This window comes from Sus scrofa, chromosome X, assembly GCF_000003025.6.
Source record: "Sus scrofa isolate TJ Tabasco breed Duroc chromosome X, Sscrofa11.1, whole genome shotgun sequence".
Lineage (NCBI taxonomy): Eukaryota > Metazoa > Chordata > Mammalia > Artiodactyla > Suidae > Sus > Sus scrofa.
The window spans coordinates 106,657,377-106,674,820 of record NC_010461.5 but is presented as its reverse complement, the minus strand read 5'-3'; the positions used below and the strand labels follow the sequence as shown (position 1 = coordinate 106,674,820).

Below are 17,444 nucleotides of genomic sequence, written 5' to 3'. Positions count from 1 at the left end.
TATGGCCAAAAAAAAAAAAAAAAAAAAAAGAAAGAAAGAAAGAAGAAGAAGAATTAGCTACACTAGATCATGTTCTTACTATATGTATACAGGTTTAGTGAAATATGATCTGATACATAACATAATCTAAATCCGTAGGTAGAAAACTCATCTAGTGTCTTGTGAAACAGGACTTTTACGGTAATTACTACTTACAAAGACGGTGGGTGGTAAGACACTGTAAGATCCTGAAACATTTCACAGACCATATTTTTTAAAAAATCAAATTGTGATTCACCTTGTTTTATGTGCAGTGTAGTCGAATTTTTTAACAGTTGTCATCCTTGTATGGAATGTCACAATAATTCATTCATGACAATGAAACGATCTATTCAGTGTTCATTGAGTGCCTACTATGAGCCAGGTAGATGGCACAATAGTAAGATGGAGAAAACATGGCCTCTTCTCTTAAGGAGCACCTGCTGTCAGTGAGGAAAGCAGACGTGTGAACACAGACGTATAATACAGTCAGGTGTGGCCCTAGGAAGACACACAAAGCACTGTGGACACACCAAGAGTGGAGATCAATCAGAGCATCCATCCACAGTCAGCCACTGCTGCTAGATCACTTCCTAAAGCATCACTTGGTCCCTGTCCCCTCTCCTCACCCATGTACACTGCCTGCCTGTCGCCAACCACATCAAGTGCAAAGCCTTCCGAAGCACTCCTGACCTCAGCCCACTCTGCGCTGTGGGTCTCCTCTCCCATGACCTCACGTGCATGTCCGCATCTGGATCATTGCCACCTTTAAATTTTTGTTCGTGCTTTTCACATCTGGAACACTGTCCCTGTTACCTCGTACATTTCCAAATCCTGCTCATCTTTCAAGGCCCAAATGAAATCTCTCCATGGTGATGTGGTACCAGTTGGACTAGTGCCCGCGCATGATTTCATCTCTGAATTCCAATTGCACTCTCTGCCTTTGAACTTGATTGTTCTTTAGACCATTCTCTGCACTATTAGTGTTTGCTCCCTAAATTGATCACAAGATATCCCAGAGCAGAGACCTTTTTCTCAGGATGGGGACGATGAGCTCTACCCCCTAAAACCCTGCAAAGTGCTGACAAGAGCTAGGTCACTTGGTTGAATGATGCTGGATAACAGGGTTTACTATAAAAGTGAGCCTCTGTCTTGTAGCCTCTGTTCTCTGTAATCCGGGTTATCAGACCCTCATCACTTCACCCATTGCCACGACTCACCACTCAATCACGGATGCATTTAAGCTGTCTAGGCCCCGAAGAATCACAAGGACCAGTTTCTTTCTTTCTTTCTTTCTTTTTTTTTTTTTTTTTTTGTCTTTCTTTTAGGGCCGCACCTGTGGCATATGGAGGTTCCCAGGCTAGGGGTCTAACTGGAGCTGGAGCTGCCGGCCTATGCCACAGCCACGGCAACACCAGATGTGAGCTGCGTCTGTGACCTACACCACAGCTCACGGCAATGCCGGATCCTTAACCCACTGAGCGAGGCCAGGGATGGAACCTAAATCCTCATGGTTCCTAGTTGGGTTTGTTTCCGCTGCACCACGATGGGAACTCCACAAGATCAATTTCTGACTGAACAGACGAGTGGTGCCAGCTGAGGTTTGGCCCTCGGTAGCTGGCCTGTGATTAGCTGGGCCACAGCACAGTGCAGTACAGGGCTAGTCACGCCCTGCACAGTTGGGGCTGTGCCAACATATCAAGCTTTCGCAGCTCACCCGCTTGACTTCAACTTCGCTTTTCTTTGCCATCTTACAGCTCATGTCTGATGGTACCACGGCACCACTTGATGTTGGTACTAGTGTTTGCCTGGCCACCTGTAAAGCACGACGCAAGATGTCCTCATACTTTAGCTGGTGAGACGGACCTGAGGGAAGGAAGCGTGTTTGACTGGAAAAGAATCAGAGCAAGCCTCTTAGTGGAGGATGAGGTCAACATATGTGACTTTTTTGTTGTTGTGCTAATCAACAGGGCCTGTTTTGGAGACAAGAGGCTTAAAGCAGAAAGGGATGGGGGTGGGGAACCCACGGCGACCTACTGCAGGCTGCTTCCTTGAAGGAAAATCAGCAGCTCCTCTAGAGACTCATTTATACAAAGGAACTCTCCCCCCTCTTCCCCCACTACCCCTTCCCTTTCCCGCTCCTCTCAGGTCTGGCTGCTGCAATATCCCCTCCGTCCTTCCCTGACTCCACCTAAAGCTGGGCACCCTCGCGGCCCTAGAGATTGTCGAGATGCAATCCCAGTGCCTTGCTCTCTGGGCAGAAAGGTGCCGGGCCCTGAGGTGAAGCAAGACTGCCCCTGGCCTCTTTCCCATCTTATCAGGGAATTTCTGGCGGGCACAGCCACATGTACACAAAACCACACACAGAGACACACAGCCCCGGCCAGTGATGACATTCCCTGGCCTGGCTGGTTCTGCAGATTGGGTGTGACTGGGTCAGAGTACAGGGAGGGCCTGAATATTTAAATACCGGGCTGCCAAGCCTTGGTGGGAAAACAGCAATCATTTCTAGATGATGAAAGAGAAAGAGAAACGCAGCCCCTGATAGCTGGAAGCTGGCCTGGGACTCTCCTAAGGCCTTGATGTTGCTAAAAACTGGTGTTCTGTGGAACATAAACAGGTTCATAGGACATTAGCATCACAGAGGTCACCCTGACCGTGGGGGATGGAGACAAAAACAAGACTAATCCAGAATTACGTGTGAACACGGGCGAAACCATGAACATTGCCCAAACCACAGAAATGACCAAACACCACCCTCCAGCCTGGCCGATCTAAGTGACTGCTGCTTCCCTACCAATTACTGATTGAGCCTCACTCTCGTCTGCCCTCCTATTGGATATAATTTGTTTAACAAGACGCCTCCTGACAGCATCCAACCAGAGCAAAGCCTAGCTTCCTTAAACCCTCCCCAAATCACCCAGCCTGGCCCGAGTCCCATAAGCAGTCCTTCCAGGCATGCTCTTCCTGAGACGGCCCGGGTTCTCCATGGTGCACTTTCTCACGGCAGCAAGCAGCAAACCCAGTTTATTCAACCACGAGAATGTCCTAGTGGTCTTTGGCTGGTGGGCATTGACAATCTGGAGACGAAGAACCAAAATGCCTTCCAGAGGCCCACCCGTGAGCTTCGCCTGATCTTTCGCCTTCCCGATGGCCTTACCTAGTTCCAGTGGTGCCTCTAAGGCCCGTGTCCCCGTTGGAGAAGCCCAGGAGTCACATCCAGTGTCTGGGCAGAGGTGCCTGGCTTCCCAGGTCTCTTTCCACCTGTGCTGTCTTTGCATTTGCAGCACAACACAGAGATGCTTCTGGAGGAGCACCCATCATGGGAGTTGATTTCGTGAACACATACGGACACTCATAAATGGATTTATTGGTCAGCTAGCAAACATACTGTGCAACTACCATGTGCCATGTGCCACGGCCCCGAGATAAGATGAGTAATATCCAGTCCCTGCCCTCGGTGGCTTTATAATCTAGCGGCGGACACAGACAGCTCGACAGGAAGGATTGGTGCACCAGGAGTGCAAGGAGTAGGATCTGAGTTTGCACTGGAACTCTGTCACTCCTCCGATGGCTATTGTTCTCCTTCCACCTAGTCCAGGTTTTTCTTGCTCTGTCCAAATCTTGGTTCTCTCTGCAGTCTCTGGGCATATCTTCACTCACCTCTAGGAACAGAACATGCAAATGTCTACTGAAATGAGTATGTAGAATATACCCATACAGAGGATATGGAGCTGGCAGTCTCCTTGCCCAAAGAGATCCCCCTCCTCCTCTTCACTTTTCCCCAGCCCCTTCATTTCCCCTCCTTTCCCCCTTGTTTTCCTTCTCCCCGTGTTTCTTCTTCAGGTCCCCGTAAGCCCTCCCTGCCGCCCTCCCCAAAGCTGTGGTGCGCAGCAGAAAGCACTTTTCAGGATGTGAGTCTCAGCTCTGCCAGTCACCCAGAGCAGCTGCCTTCCTAGGTCTTGGCAGCCTCATCTGTAAAATGAGGGGAACAGACTAGATCACCCCTCCACCCTCAGCTCTAATCTCCTGTGTATGGAAAAGTCTCTCGGGTGCTTGTCCATGACTTTCTTCATCTCGCTGTGGACTCAGTTGCCTTTCATCTCGAAGGTCAGGAGCAGATGCTAATGGGACTCCAAGCCCTTGGCAAACATCCTCCACTTTGCCTCTGCAGTTCCTTTGGCCCAACTTGATTTACAGGTTCTTTTTGTTTGTTTGTTTGTTTTAGTTTGAGTGTTATGATTTTTCTTTGACCTAACAAGTTACATCTAGACCTAGGCCCCTAGACATTGCTCCTTGCCTGATTTGCTCTCCATGGGGAGTTTGACAGCCTTAACATGCAAGGTGACATCCTTTAGCCCCTAAAAAAGACTGGCTTCAAGCCCAGAATTTCCCCAGGAAGGCTCTGTGGTGAAACTATTCTCAGCCATGATCCTAGCACATATATTCCTACCCAACCATTGTGGCTCCCAATCTCCAACAAACACACTCTGCAGAGCTGGCTGGTGAACAGCCACCATAACCCAGGCAGCTTTCAACTTGATGCTGAGATAATTAGTTCTCAGCATCAAGTAACCCCCCTCATTCCACATAAAGCCCCAAAGCCCAAGACTACCCTGTACACCCCCTTTGCTCTCAGTCCATGGCCATTTCCACATTGGCCATGGCCTTGGCAAAGCTGTGCCCCAAAGTGCAGAGACAAGTGAGCCAGGAAGTTTGCAAGTTTCACCACCCAGCTCTTACAGGAGAGACAAAAGGAAACTGCATACAGGGAGAGAAAATCCAGCCCCCTGATTTGCTGGGTGGAAAAGGATATTTAAGGATCTCTGTCCCTCAAGAAGGAAAGGAGAGTATTAGGTGTTTCAGAGCAGGCCTGCAGAACCCCTCCAGCTTGAAGCCTTCTCTCGTCCGGGCCTGAGGCTCCCCTTTATTGAGACAAATATCCCAAGCAACCCTGCGTGGGAGTCTTCAAACTAGAAGCACAGTTCGGGGGTGGGGCAGAGACTGGTAGTGAAAACAGGGACTCGGTGGCCTCAAAGTCACCCCCACCTCAGCCTGGCCTGGGCCAGTACCAAGTTCTAGGGAACTTGGAGGAAGGCTATAGCAGCCTCTCAAGCGATGGATCCGCTTGACTTAATGCAGGGGTCGAGGGCGGCCCAAGGCTCAGAGCACTCCACATTTGTCCCCTTGGTGGCGCCAGCCCATATGCTGGCCTGTTCATTGGCACAAGAGGTTCCAAAGAGACCTCAGCTTCCAAGTGAACTCCCCAGCCAGTCCTGAAGCCCCGAGGTGGATAACTGCAAAAAGGATACTTTGATGGGAGTTCTGCTCAAAGTTGCAAACGTGCGCTTCCCTCCGGGGCATCCCCTGTGCGCCCCAGAACGGCGAGGCGGGCCGAGCGCGGAGGTCTCCGCGGGGACTCCCGTCCGCCACTCGCCTCCCAGCTGTCCCACCGGGTCCTACCCCAGGAGTCCGGAGCAGCCCCCCAGCTCGCCCGACGGGGTTCGAGGAAGGGGGGGAGGGGCAGGAAAGAAGGGATTCAGGGGAAGTTTCAAGGGGTGTTGCCGGAGAGGAGGGAGGATTCTCATGAGTCAGCGGGTCGGGCTCCGTGTGACTTCACTGCTTCCCAAGAGGCGCCCGGGGGAGGAGGCCGCTCCGATGCAGCGGCAGGAGTGGAAGGTCGGAGCGCCAGGCGGGGTACGGGACGGGGCTCGGGCTGGCCAGGCTCTCGGAGCCGGCACGGAGCGAGGAAGCCGCTGGCGAACGGGGACCGCTCGGGCCAGCAGAACGGACCTCTCACGGTCTCCTCCTCCGCCCGCTCGGCCGCCAGTTCCCGCCTCGGCCAGAGACGCGGCGCGGCGCGCGTTCCGCCTGCAGGTGGCGCTGCAGAGGCGCCCTGGGCGCGCTGCTGGGGTTCGGGGTGGGGAGCTCGGTCCCCGCGGGAATCCCGGGGGTGCAGAGCGGGAGGGTCGAGCAAGGGGGTGGGGAGGGGCCGCCACAACCCCCACTGCTCCTCGGGCCCGGCGCTCCCACCCGAGTGGCGGCAGAGTCTGGAGAGCCGACCTGTTGCGATAGCGTCCCGGCGTGAGGCCGTCTGGTGCGTGCTTCAGGGTCCCTCCGGCCGCCTCCCGGGCCCCCGGAGCTCGGGGAGGCTCGCCTCCAGCTCAGGGATCGCGGTTTAGGGGCAGCGTTTCCTCTCTGGGGATGGCCCTCTTGACCCGCAGGCAGCGGAATGGAAACTCTGAGTCGCGTCTCGGGTGCTAGGGGTGGGTTTCGCTGAAAAGCCACTCTCCAGCTTGGCTCCTTTGAGACCAAGAATGCGTCTCCTGCAAAGGGACAGACTGTGGCTGGGGTGGGGGCGCAGTCTGGGACTAGGGTTCTGGCTGGATAGGGGTAGGGGCTCAGCCTTGGGCTGGATGTAGGGCGATGGTGAGGGATTCTTCTGTGCTCGTCAATCCGGTCTTCAGCAGCTATGTAAGAAAAAAAGCAAAGAGGCCCATCTGGGGCTCAAACTTGCAGCCTTGGCCTTGGTTGATAGAGCTTTGGGCCTTACCTCCGTGGAGGCCCCGAGCTCTAGAAGTCATGATGCAGCTGACCTTCCCGTGTTGGTTCATGGTTATGTGGTGGCTGGTTAGTTAACATATTGAGAGTATCAGGGCACAAAAATAACCTGTGGCCAGGCACCTTTAAGCTGCAAAAAAAAAAAAAAAAAAAAAAAAAAAACGTTGCTGGGGGCTCCAGCCTCACCCTTTCCAGAGGTTCTGGTAGCTGGCTCTTCCCATGATACAACTTTACATATAAATATATGGGTAGAGTGTGTCTCCCTTCTCTGTGCCAAGATGTGAAAGCTGTGCCCTGTACTGGTGCCTCTTCTCCTCTGTCAATCAGTCCAGCCCTGCTGCTCTCAGGATGTCCAAAGCCATCTGAGAAAGTTATCTAAGGATTTTTCCATAAAGAAGAGGAAAGGGGGAAAAAAAAACCCCAAAGGATCCTAAACGTTCCCAGGTTTCACTGTGTGCCAGGAGAAATACCGACTGTCTCCCGCCCAGACCTCAGAGCCCGGGCCTCCTTCCTACAGGGCGGTGCCCAGCTATTCCTGGAAACCCCCTCCTTTCTACCAACCCCCTCCCCAAGGTGTCTCCTCCCAGAGCACGACCTAGGAAAAGGATTGTATTGTCCAAGCTTGATGTCCCCTGTCTCCTCTTTCTGTCCCTAGCCTGACCTGCCACAGTCCTGGGCCCGCCCCCTCCCTTGATGCCCACATGCTGGCTTCTCCTCCCAGAGCGGGGCCTGCACTGCAGCCTTTCACTCCAGCCTGGCCCTGGGCCCCACTAGGTGACTGGGAGAGGATCTGATAGACTAATTTGTGTTAATGTGATAATGGGCGCTAATGGGGTCACGTGCTAACCACGGGCCAATTTCTAGCCCGGGCCTCGCTGTCTCAACCCCAAGTCGAGGCTGCAGGGATGGGAATTTCAGGCTGACTAATTTCCACAGCCGGCTGGAGGAGGCGGGGGAGTGGGAGGAACCGAAGCCCCTGGACGATCCCAGGGTGCTGGTGCCTTCGAGCTGCTGCCTCGGTTTCAGTTTCATCCTTGGCTGACACTTTCCTCCGACAGTGGAATTGCTTTGGTTTCCCTCCAGCCCCTCTCCCCTCCCCAGCTGCCCCCGCTTTAGACTTCCCTCAGCCAGTCCTTCACTTTGTGAGGGGAGAGATGGGAAGATAATTTGGCTGCGACCAGGAAAAAATGTACACGTAGACAACCTCAGACGCACAGGCTCACAAACCACACTGCCTTGCAGACACACACATGCACATGCCCTGCACAAACACACATGCATGCACGAGGGGACTTGCCCCTCACATCCAGGAGTCGAGCCCGTGTGTGTCCGGGTACACACACCCGCACACACACACACACTCAGGGCACAGTTATACTCTCACTCACATCTGAAGGGACACACACGGACTCACACATATGCAGGCAAGGCCCTCCAGAGACCCATCCCACACACAGACCCACACACACACTCTCACGCCCTCACACACAAACCAGCAGCAGCAGCCCAGTTGGACGGCTTCCTCAAAAGAGGGCTGGAAAGTTTGTTTGCTGCCAGTGAAGGGGCCTAGACATTCCGTGAAATGACTCATACTGCACCTTTATAGACATTAAATGTTGTATTTTTCTGGATTCAACAACAACCACCACGACAGCCACCCTAGACCCCCGTCCCTGGGGGCAGGGTGGGGGATCTGAGGGCATGCCTGCTGGGCTTGTCTCGTGCACGGCTCGGGCAAGCCTGCAAGAGCAGAGTCCTCTACCTCCCCCTACAGTACAGACCTCAGCCCAGAACCGCCCCTTGGCAGGATGTGACATGGGTGAAGTTGGGGCCTAAGTCCCCCTCACAGCCTCTCCCCATTACCCCACCACATCCCCAGTGCCGAGGACCCAGCTCTCCTGGGTCTGTCCTTATTGCCCCCCTCCTGGCACAACTCCAGGGGGCGCCATAACATGCATAATACGTAGCGCCTTGTGCGATGTGACCAGAGCCCCCTCCGCTCGCCAGAGCCTCCTCTCCATCTGAGGAGGGAGCGCTCAGCACCCTGTCTTGCGTCCCTGTCCCCCAGCACACTCAAGGGCCACAGAAACCGCTTGGTGCTCTCCTCCAGCAAGACCTCTAGGTGTTGGCCTCCCTCCACGCCTCCACGCCAATCCCTGCCCCCCCAGCAGCAGCTCCTTGGCCAAGGCATCCTTGGGCCCCCTAGTGCTTCCTGCAGCCTTGAGGAGAGGCACCTCTGGAGTGTCATTTGGAATCCAGGGGGCTGTGGGGGCACAATGAGGCTGCCGGCCACACAAGATGGGTATTGGGCCAGCAGATGTCAGGGGTTGAGGGCTTAACTCTGGTTCCACTGGACAGTGGCTGGCCCGAAAACTCTGGATGTTGTGCTGTCTCTCATAGGTGCCCCAGAGCAGCCGCCTGCCCTTGGCCCTTGTCCAAGGGACTTTTCCTGGCTGAGCCTAGGCCCCAAGAGAGGGGCCCGGGACCAGCGGGATTAGAGACTCCAGAGGGCTTGTCCTCATTTACTGAACTCCGCCTGAAGCCAGTTCTTCCTTATTTTTGGCAAATGAACCACAAGATTGGGTCCCTCCCCCCAGCCCACCCCTCAAATCTCCAGCCAACCTCGAGGGCTGACCTGAAGGGCACTGAATCTGTTTCCCAAATCTTTGACTGGCTCGCAAGTGGGGACAGCGCCTCCCAGCAGCCCAGGGTGGACACGCAGAGCACTCACTCAGGGCCCCAGCACTTCCTCCGTGGGGCTGTCATTTCCCTCCAGGCAGGCCCCGAGCTCCCTGCCTCCAGCCCCTCCAAGAAGTGAAACCCAAAGCTCCTCTGAAGTTTCGTAGGGGCTCTCAGGATGCCAGGGCCTATCCTAGGAAAAGCCTGGAGGGGAAATGTAAAGCCCTCCATTTTTCTGCCTTTTTCTTTCTTTCTTTTTTTTTTTTTTTCTTTTCAGGGCCATACTCGCCTCACGGCACATGGAAGTTCCCAGGCTAGGAGTGGAATCAGATTTGCAGCTGCCGGCCTATGCCACAGCTACAACCACACCAGATCCGAGGTGTGTCTGCAACCTACACCACAGCTCATGGCAATGCCAGATCCTTAACTCACTGGGCATGGCCAGGGATCAAACCCACAATCTCATGGTGACTAATCGGATTCATTTCCACTGCGCCACAACAGGAACTCCCAGATGAAAGTCTTGATCTGGGAAGTTGCTCCCAACTACACCCTCCCACTGGCATGCCTGTGCTCTGGCCTGGGCACCACCCACACCTTTACCCCCCAATATGGGCCAGGCAACAGATCATCTCCCAGGAAGGAGCACATTGGTATAACCTATCCCAAGGAACTCTTCTATTTTACAGCTACTCAACAATGTTTTTAGAGCAAAAACTCCTTCTGATGCCCAGCTGCAACCTTGATCCATCATCTGGATCTATCTAGGGCCTTGTTATGTCAACCCAATAGAGACAAATCTGGAGAAGGCATTACAGGGGTTTCTCAGCTTCAGAGTTAGGAGGATTCCTTTAAACCGTAACTTCTCTCCAAGCCTTTTTTTTTTTTTTTTCCTGTCTTTTTAGGGCTGCACCCGTGGCATATGGAAGTCCCCAAGCTAGGGGTTGAATCAGAGCTGCAGCCACCGGTCTACGCCACAGCCACCGGCCTACGCCACAGCCACACCAATGCCAGGTCCGAGCTGCATCTGCTACCTATGCTGCAACTTGTGGCAAAGCCAGATCCTTAATCCACTGAGCCAGGCCAGGGATCGACCCCACATCCTCATGGAAACTAGTAAGGTTCTGAATCTGCTGAGCCACAACGGGACCTCCTCTCTTGGCTTTTGAATATGCTCCTCATTCTGAAAGTCTGATTGATAGGAGACTTCTCTAGCATGTGTCTGTGGTGGAAAGTAAGGGCCATGGCCACAGAGGCTGTGGCACTGTGGTATTTGCTCTGGCCACAGGTTTGAATAGAATTTGTCGAAGCTAAGGGGTTAAGGGAGGGGGGGAAGCGACCAGCCACCTTGTCTCCAGAGAACCTGAGGTGATTTGCAGAACATAGGGTATGAGGCACTGCTTAAAAGAGGGGGCAGAGGGGCTGAGGAAGCAGCCAAGGCGGAAAGGCAAGTTGAGCGCAGAAGCGGGGAGGTGGTCCTGTGCAGGCTCCACACGCTCAGGAGGCCCCTCTGCTCCCGGAAGGACCCCACATCTGAGGCCAGAGAGGACCGAGTTGGGCTTGGAGAGGTGGGGAGAGCAGGGCTGGAAGGAGAGAAGCTGACCACGCACGCTGGATGGCACAGCCTGGGCATCCACAGGCAACTCGAGAAGGGGAATTCCTGCCAAGTCAGGGAGCCATTGGCAGAGACACCGCGGCTGTCATCAGGAGTGGTGATCTCAGCCGGCAGCCCCACCTGGCTGGGACTCACCCAGCGGGTAAGAGCAAGAGCGGGGATCCAGGTAGGGGAGGGCTGGGGAGCAGCAAGGGCAGCGGGAAGGGCAGCCCAGCTGACCTGGCGCCATAGAGGCAGGAAGGTCATTCAGGTGGCCTATGGCTCCCTAGGGCGAAGTCGGCACCAGATTTTCATCAAGGGGGTGGGGTTTGCTTTGGCTGCAACTCCCAGATCCTGGGGCTGTGGTTAGTTCTGAGCAGCTGCAGCAGGTGGGAACTTATGGGATTCCCACAAGCCTTGGGCTCCAGGTCACTAGCAGGTATTAAGGCCTGCCACCGTGCATTGGTCGCCACTGTGCTGTCCTCTCTCCCTGCCCTTCCCAAGAGGAAGGCCTCTCAGAGCTCTGGCACTTCCATGCCTTGAGGCTTCAACCTTAGTTTAAACCACAAACACTCATAGGAGGCACCACCATTAGTCCTCAGAAGCTTCCAGCCCTGCCAGACTTTCTCCTGAGAGCTGGGTTGAGAAAAGATGAGGTGAGAAGAGATGATGCTGAAAGCAGCTAACATTTATTGAGGGCTTATTAAGTACCAGGCTCTGCCATAGACACAGGCTATATCTTTTAAGCCTCACCACAGCCTTGGGAAATAGATTCATATTATCCTCGATTTAAAAGTAAGGAAAATGAGGAATTGCCGTTGTGGTGCAGTGGAAAGGAATCCGACTAGTATCCAGGAGGATGCAGGATCAATCCCTGGCCTCGCTCAGAGGGTCGGGAATCCGGCGTTGCCATGAGCTGTGGCATAGGCCGGCAGCCGTAGCTCCAGTTCGACCCCTGGCCTGGGAACCTCCATGCTCCTGAGGTGCAGCCCTAAAAAGCAATAAATAAATAAATAGTGAGGAAAATGAGGCTCTGGAGAGTTTAAGGAACATGCCCAAAGACATACAGCCGGTAAATGGTGCTGCTGGAATAGGAACCCTGGAATGTTAGAGACCACAGAACCCTCATCAAAATGGGAGTGGGGTGTGTGTGTGTGTGTGTGTGTGTGTGTGTGGATCAAAGTAAAGGGGGCTTAAGGATGGCTGGAACCTACCACAATTTGAGAAGGGGGCTTCACTGGCAAGAGGACAACAGAAAATTGTTTGTCTCCAGAACCTGGAATTCCCTGGGGAAAGTGTGCCTGCTTACAAGTGAAATATTGCTCTTGGCTCTTTATTCAGGGACTTAGGTTTAGGTAGACAAGAGGTCTCAAGGTGCCCCGGTGCCCCAGTCCAGCCCCTGGGTCTTTCCCTGGAAACTCTGCAGCTGTCTTCCCCACCATCATCCACCACCAGCCCTGTTCCCCTGTGCTGTGCCAGGGACTATCCTTTCCTGCGGCTGGGGAAGCAGACAGATGCTGGTGGCTGAGCAGATCCCTGAACCTCAGGCCCTCGGACCACCCCCACCTCTCACAGGGCCTCCTCCCCTGGGGCCCTTTCCGCTTTGCTGCTTTCTGCCAAGGAGATGCCGGCCTGAGGCCTGGCTGGGCCCCTCCCCCAGACCATGTAGAGCCATAAGAAGTGACAATTCCCAGCCAACTCCCCCCGCTTAGAACCTCCTGGCTGTGGGATCAGGTTGGGGTAGCTGGTAGGGCTGCTGGGGCAGGTCAGAGGAGAGGGTAAGGGGGAGGTAGAATGGGAGACTGGGGTTCAAGTGGGTGCCTTAAGCAGAGCAGCCTGGCTTTGGACAGAAGAGGGACACGAGCTTTTTTCCCAGCACCCCAACTCTGGCCACCTTTGCACCTGCTGCACCGGCCCCTCTCCCCCCAACCCTCCCCCCCATTCATATCCTCCTGGCCTCGCCCACTGGGAGCCCTAGGCTCCACTTCCCTAAGAAATCCCCCAAACTCTCTAGTCACGCCCAGTGCACGATGCATTGGCCTGGGATCCCGCGGTGTCTGGCGTACCATCCCGAATTGTATCCTCTGGGCATCTCCCGGCCTCACCCACCCGCTTGGCCCGCCCTCACGCCAGGTCCGCCACACAGCAGGCGCTCAATAATAATCTGGAGCGCAGGGCCAAAGGCGTCAAGCGAGTGGAGCCCACAGGCCGAGGGGGCCGGACACAGCCACCCGGAGCCCCCCCCGCCCCCGTCCCCCCACCCCGGGAATGGAGTGGCTTTCTCCGCGAGGCATTGTGTGGGGGCTCCCCGCCGGGAGCTGCGGGGGTCCCCGGGAAGCGCCGCGTGAGGGACGCTGGGCGCGCGCCGTGGGGCTCTGCGGGAGCCGGGTTCTCGTGGTCCCCCGGGGGCGAGCGAGCCGGGAGGGGAAGGAGAGGCCGCGCGGGCCCCTGGCACGGCTCCCCCTGCCGTGCTGGCGACCGCGGCGGGCCGGGGGTGGAGGGGCGCTGTTTCCACCAAGACGCCTCGTCCCTCCCTCGCGCCCTCCCCCACCCCGCCCGCCCGCGGTCCCTCCCGTCGGTCCCTCCCTCAGGCTCTTCCCTCCCTCCCGCCCTGCCTCCTTCGCGCCCGCCCCAGCCGCCGCCTGCGGGGACGTGTGTGTCTCTAGTGCAATTTCCCCTTTCGCTCGGTTGTCTGAGTGCAGGTCTCCGCTGGCTCGCGCCCCCTCCCCGGGCGCCCCCGCCGCCCCCTCCCCCGGCCTGGCCCTCCCCGGCGTCCACCCGGCTCCCCTCGCACTCCACCCCGCCCCCCGGAGTCGTTTTATCAGGGGCGCCGCCGTCTCACCTGGTATTTGCATCTCGCCCTCCAACTTGCCATTGGCGGCGCGACGTGTGGGAGAGCCCTGCGCCTCGCCCGCCCGGACCAGCCTGCCCCGGCGCCGAGGTGAGTCACGGGCGCGGGGCCGCGGGGGCAGGCGGGCAGGGAGGAGAGGAGGGAGGGAAGGAGGGAGGGGGACGGTGGCCCCGGCGGCCGCGGGGACCGACCGGGCGCCGCGCTCAACTTCCACTTCTCCTTTCGCCGGCGCCGAGGTCCCGGCTCCACTCGCCGGGCCCGGCTTCTGAGGGGAGAAGGCGGGCTGGCGGGGCTGAGGATCGGCGTCCCGGCCCTTGGAGCGGGGAGCTAGACCCCGGCCTGACGACCGAGCCCTCTCGGCCTCAGGTACGTCGATGGCGCCAGTTCTCCGAGCCTTCGGGGACCTCGGAAAGTTTGCCTGAGGGCGGGATCGGGGACGCCGGGGCCGCCCCGGGGCGTAGGGGTTGGGGGCCCAGGAAAGGGTGGGAGAGCGGCGGCGTGTCGCGTCCCGCCCTTGCCTCGCCCCACCGCGTGTTCAGTGGGGAACCCGGACTCCTGATCCCGGGTTTGAAGCGGAATCGATTTCCCGTGTCAGGGTGGGGGCCGGTCTGCGCGCTCCCGGAGCAGCCCGGGGTCCGTGACCGGGCCGATCGTGACAGCCGGCCCCCAAAGCTCGGGGCCCGAGGGCGGGAGGTCGGGCCTCACTGCGGCGGGGCTGCTAGATTGATCTGGCGGCCTCTAGGGCTTCTGGGACCAGACGCCTTAGGGTAACACACACACACACTCTCTCTCTCTTTCTCTCTCTCTCTCTCTTTCCCTTTCCCTCTCTGCCTCTACACACACACACACACACACACACACACACACACACACACACACACACACACACACACACACACACCTATGACTTGGATAATTGGATTGCCAAAATAGAGACCTCTTGGCAGCGGCCAGAGTTTCCGTGTGAGCCGGCCGCCAGCCTTCCCGCTCCCGCGTTCCCGCTCTCCCGGCTTCTCCCGCCTCTCTGTTCCCTCCTCTGCCGCCGGCTCGGGGACGCAGCAGCCGCGCAGCGCCGGTCCCCGACCGTCAGCGCCTTGCCTTTGGAGACCGCTGAGGCGGCGGCTTTCTGAATTTCTGGTCCCTCCATCGCACCCTCACTCTGCCGCCCTTCCCTCGGGATGCAGCCTTCCTGACCAGAGTCGCCTCCTGACCCCTTGGCTCCGCGCCTTGGCCAGGTTGTCCCTGGCTACCCCCCGCCACCACCCCCACCACACCCCAGCCATGGGATTTGATGGCCGTTTGATTCCTGCCCCTCATCCCTCTGCCCGAGATAGAAGCCTGTCTGGTCCTGCAGCTTCTTCTGGTTAATGTTTGACAGTTCGTTGTGGCTAATCATTTTAATTAGCTCTTAAAGTGGGGAGGAACAGTTAACCTTGGACTTCTCGATTTTGGCCTGGTGGGGCCTCATATGGGAGGAGTGCTGGGGAGGTGGGGAGGTAGCAGCGGAAGTGAGATCACCACCCCAGGGCCTGAGCCACCACTGCTTGGCCCCAACAGCTGGTGGGCACGCCCATCAGGGACTCACCCCCTGCGAGCTAACCCCTGGCCTGAGTGTCAGCCTTGTGTGGGGGGGTGGGGTGGCGAAGGGATCAGATCTAGCTCTTCCCTGTGGGGAGACAGGGCACTTTGGCACTGAAAATGCCCAGGATCACCTTTGCAGGGCAAGAATGCAAATTCCTCCTGGCAGATTGTTACGTAGGGTTTTTACCAGTTATAAGGGGCTTTCTCGACCATTAATTCAGTGGACCCACAGCAGGAACAGTTTAGGACTTAACTATCCTGGCCAATGTGGGGAAGAGACTGCCTCGCAAGTGGTTGTCTCTGGGAGTGGGTTCAAAGCCTGGGATGTGTGTGGGGTGGGGTAGGGGGGCGTTGAGCAGGCTCCACGTTGCCACCCTCACCCAGCCTCTAGCTGTGAGCCGAAGGAGTGGCTTGTTTGCAACTATGTCTGGCATTCCTCCCACTGCTGCACTGTTTGCTCGGTGGTTGCTCAGGAACTGGCGCCCACCCCTGGACAAGCTGGAGGCCTGAAAGCCGCCCTCCCCCTGCCTTGTGCTAAGTGGTGGGACAGCAGCTTCTGTCTCCTCTGTCCTATACTGGGATCTAAAAGTGAGGGTGCTGTGGTCTGTCATTGATGGGCCTGACAGGATGTCCAAAATGTTCCCAGCCTGCAAAATTCAGGGCCCCCCTGAGAGGCCCAGCCAGACGCAGGCTGAGGGGATTGCTTTCCCAGGGTAATCCCTGCGCCAGAGCCTGGCCTTGGTCCCTGCCAACCCCACCCCTTACCCCTCAACTTCTTCATTTTCCCTCCAATCCCTAGAGCCAGACTGTCTGGGTCTAAATCCCAACTCTGTTATTTACTGTGTGATCCCAGTCAATTGTATGCCTCAGTTTCCTCATCTGTCAAATGAGACCCACCTCAGAAGGTTTTGCTAAGGAACAAATAAATACATCAATACACATAAGTTGCTCATTAGAACAGTGCATGGCACACAATGAGCACAAGCTGGCTTTGTGATGCTGTCTCATGCAGGACCTGAAACTCAGATTCAGCTCAGCAAACAGTTGCTGAAAACCAGTCCCAGTGCCAGGCATCAGCCAAGGGGCAGTGAGGAAAATCCAGAGGGGAAGAAGCTACCGCCTTGTCTTCCAGGACTGTGCAGCTTCTCGGGTGGGGGATGTGGGAGGGACCAGAGAGGGTGGCTGGGTCACCTAGATCTATAAACACAGTTAGGAACCAGGCTCGAATCTATAATTCACACCAGTGCAGGGAGCCAGGTACCCCAGACTGGTAGCCTTCTCCTTGTCTGGGGACCCTAGCTGGGCTCTGCTCAGGATGCCGCCCCTGTACAGGGGTCTGCCCTGGGATTTGGGTGAATAAGAGGCACAGGGCGATCTGGTTCCTGTGTGGGTTGCAGGTGGCAAGCATTTGGTGGTGTGATTTGTTGGGTTCCAGAACAGGATGGCTTTACTTAAGGCCACCCCCAGAGGCCCCTCCGCCCCTGCCCCTGCCTGCCATGGCCCCAGTGCCTCCTAGAGGTTCCCTGCCTGTCGACAGGGCCCTGCGCAGCCTTCTCCCCTCAGGCTTGGGCCTGACCCCAACCCAGGCTTGGTTCTCTCTCCAGGATTTCTAAGCTGCAAAGAGGTTTCTGGCTTCACTGCCAATTGATTCCCTTTGTGGTTCTCAGACTGAAAACTAGTTCCGCGGGGGAGAAAGGAAACTCATCCGAGGTACCCAGAATCCCATGGGCGCTCTCCTAGGGGTCAGGGGCTTTTCTCATCAACACCAACCTGCCTGCAAATCTCTGGCCGCTGAGTCTTGCGTGGCCTGTAATAGCGGCCACGCCGCTAATGCCCTATAGCTCGGACCCCAGCGCCGGTTGCCAAGGAACTGCTGGTTGGGGTGCTTATGAGGGTTCTGACCTCATAGGGGCCGCCGAGTTTCCATTCAACAGACATTTATTAACACCTACTGTGTGCCCAACCTGTGCTAGGCGCTGCAGGGACGACGACAAGAGCAGGGGGTGATGGGGGAGAGATGACTAAGACACTGGAACAATCAGAGCCGGGGACAAGCAGCCGGGCCAGAGGCTGGTCAGGTGCTAATTGTGCTCCTTGGAGCAGGGGCCAGAGGCGCCAGGGCTCTGAGGTCAGCCGCAGCTGGAGGAGGAAGGGCTTTGT

The 17,444-nt window shown here is 56.6% G+C and overlaps 1 protein-coding gene and 1 long non-coding RNA gene across 6 annotated transcripts in view; one reads left to right on the top strand and one right to left on the bottom strand.

The window, feature by feature from the left end:
- LOC106507037 lies at positions 2,524–13,804 on the bottom strand. Of its 2 annotated transcripts, none has more exons than XR_002340829.1 (4): positions 13,695–13,804; positions 6,572–6,709; positions 6,082–6,344; positions 2,524–3,706 (listed from the first exon to the last, which is right to left on the bottom strand). It is a non-coding gene; the product is annotated as an uncharacterized LOC106507037 (long non-coding RNA). The 2 variants fall into 2 exon arrangements; XR_002340828.1 differs by having other exon boundaries at positions 2,524–3,683.
- The window catches only part of ELF4 (E74 like ETS transcription factor 4), a 43,594-nt gene continuing 39,630 nt past the window's right edge, over positions 13,481–17,444 (top strand). For 2 of the 4 annotated variants that reach the window (XM_005673900.3, XM_005673901.3), the window contains exon 1: positions 13,827–14,069. The gene's annotated coding sequence lies outside the window, so the exon portion shown is untranslated. Of the gene's footprint in view, positions 13,794–13,826; positions 14,070–17,444 lie in introns of those variants that run through there. The other 2 variants (XM_003135369.4, XM_005673902.3) reach the window with 2 other exon arrangements.